The following is a 2851-nucleotide window of genomic DNA, read 5'->3' as shown; positions in this document are numbered from 1 at the left end:
ACAAAAAAAAAAAAAAAAAAAAAAAAAAAAAACACACAAAGGTCACGCCATCTTCCACAACGCCCACTCCGGTCAGACCAGAAACATGACTGCACAACACATGCTGTATTATCTGCCAGAGAATAACACGGTTTTATAAAAGCTGGAAAATGTCAGACCGCAACAAATATGAGCATAAGTTTTTTTTTAAGTCCGTATGTAAAAGATCAGGTGATACAAACTTCATGGATATCTCAGAATATAAGCTGTGACAAGATAGATAAAGTTGTCTTTTAGATTTATCCAGCCACATGGCGTTTTGTTACACTTTAACGAGTCACTCTTGCAGCCAGACGTACTAAAACTACTGTACGGCAAAAAGTACCAGAGCACAATTACTGCAACACTTAAAGTGATTCGTGGGTTCATTTTAAAATGTTTCCTCTACAAAAAGGTACACAAAAAGGTGCACCATGTTTGCAATCTCAGCCACAAATGTATTTATATAAAACAGGTGACTTAGATGTTAAAAAGACAAATACAGTTCATTTTAAATTTGATTAAAATAGATTAAAGCCTTTTAAAAACATCTCTACTCCCAAAAGCCATAAACCTTACACCCCATTCATTTTCTCAATGATGTTTTTTACTTTGGTTATTTGTTAGCATAAATAGCAGCAGCGGCTAGATGTAGCAGTTGTAATGTAGCCTGGGTAGAGCTGCCAGATAGGAAATATCAAATTTATTATTGACACAAACTAAGGTGAGGTGAGGGTGTGCTTTTCTGACAAGACGAGGTGTGATTAGCGAACACGCTCACTACAAGGGTACAGGTCACACGCTTGGCGATTGCGTTGTTTACGCGTAAATTACGCGTCAAATGGACGCGTAATGATCACGTGGTTGTGTCAGCGGGGGCTTTCATAGCCGAGAGCACGGTCTGGCAATAGTCAGATCAGATGTTATGCGATTGTTCACGTGAATAAAAAAAAACTTTATTTTGGTTATGATTATGCCAAAACTATGGTATGCATGTTTCACATAGACCAGTGGTTCCCACTGTCTTGCATGTTTTAGTTGTTTCCTTGCCCTTCAGCAAGTCATCAAATTCTTCAGAAGCTTGTTAATCACTCATTCATACAAATCAGGTGTGTCAAAGCAGGGAAACATGCAGGAATGTGTCCCTCGAGGACAAGGGTGGGAAACACTGGTATAGTCCCTAAAACCATCATATAAATACAAAAACTATTGTAAATTTGGCAACACTGAGCCTGGGTCACTTCCAGCAGTATTACTGTAAGATTTCTGCAAAATTGATTATGTAATGCACAGTGTGACAGCAATTGCATGGACCACTGTGACATTGTCAGCATTGGAGTTGTATGATGGCAATAGTTAATTCAAGAGGATCTCATTTTAAAGTTAAATGTTGCTTTCATTATCTTAAAACAAATGCAATCTTCAGAAGTTCATTACGCAAATTCTAGTAATTGAAACTTTACATCGCTATTAATTTTTGCATTACAGGCAGTTTTTAGTAAAATTATGCTATTTTTTTTTTTTTGCTAGAATTGACTCCAGGGTGCGCTGGAGGTGCAACAGCTTGCTGCAGATGTTTTGCACTTGCAAATAACTACAGAGTTTTGTGCAAATATTGAACAAGCATTAATGTGGTGTCATTGAGTTAAAGTGGCGGTTCAAACTTGCAAGAAAAACAATTATTTTTATTGTCATCTCACTGCGAAATGAACGTTCGCAAACAAGTGACCAATTAGGAACACGGTCACACTTTGAGAAGCCGAGAGCGGCCGCTTTCCGCGTATAATTTTTTCCATGGTTTTCTCGTGATAACGTGTTGTTTTCACAAAATAATGGAGTGTTTTCTTGAAATATCGAGTTATGTTTAGATCTGTGATCTCAATGGGATTTGCCTGGATAAATAACAGTAAATTAAAAAAATAAAAAAATAAAAAATTAATACATAAATAGATCGTAAACTTCACTGATGACCAGCTGAGGGGACCAGGCCATGGTTACTGAATGATGCCCAAGAGGAAAACCATTGGGAAACTAACTCATCTTGAAAAAACAGTCCTCGTTATTTTGTGATAACATAATATATTGCCATCACGAGAATACCATGGAAAATAATTATATGCAGAAAACAGCCGCTCTCAGCTTCCACAATTTTCACCGGCATGGCTGGCAAACAGTTTAAAATAACAACAAAAGTATTACCAGACTCTGCTCAACTTTCACAAGGAAGCTGAGAACCAGTGTGGAGGACAAAACAGGAAACACAGACTTGTGAAATCTAATTGTGAAGGACTGAGGACAAAAGAAGAGAATACGGCTGTGACAAACATAGTAAGAATTGCTTGAACTTAAATGGTAACAAAAAAAAGTTTGGTGGAACATTGCATTTACGATATAAAGTACAATAGGTTGCCTGGCTTCCCTTGTAAAAGAGATTGGAGACCTCAATGGGATTTGCCTGGTTAAATATGGTGAATAACATTTGTAGTAACACAGCATACATACACTAATGTGTCTTAAGTACCAATTTTGTGCGATCCCAAGTAAAATATATTTATTTATTTTGTTCAAGTTTGTCCTTCCAAACAGTTTCTAGCGGTCAATTATCTTCCGGGATACCCATGTTCTCGCAAGGTTAATAATGAAACTCGTGAAAGATGCATGGCTTCCCATTCGCACCTTAAATCAAATGGAAAAATAGTGAATTACAGTACAGGCATTGTACTGGGGAACAGAGGTACTGGAAACATCCATCCATCCATCCATCCATCCATTTTCTTCCGCCTATCCGGGGTCGGGTCGCGGGGGCAGCAGCTTCAGAAGGGAGGCCCAGACC

The sequence above is a fragment of the Austrofundulus limnaeus genome, unplaced genomic scaffold, assembly GCF_001266775.1.
Source record: "Austrofundulus limnaeus strain Quisiro unplaced genomic scaffold, Austrofundulus_limnaeus-1.0 Scaffold715, whole genome shotgun sequence".
NCBI lineage: Eukaryota > Metazoa > Chordata > Actinopteri > Cyprinodontiformes > Rivulidae > Austrofundulus > Austrofundulus limnaeus.
This window is presented reverse-complemented; position numbering follows the sequence as displayed.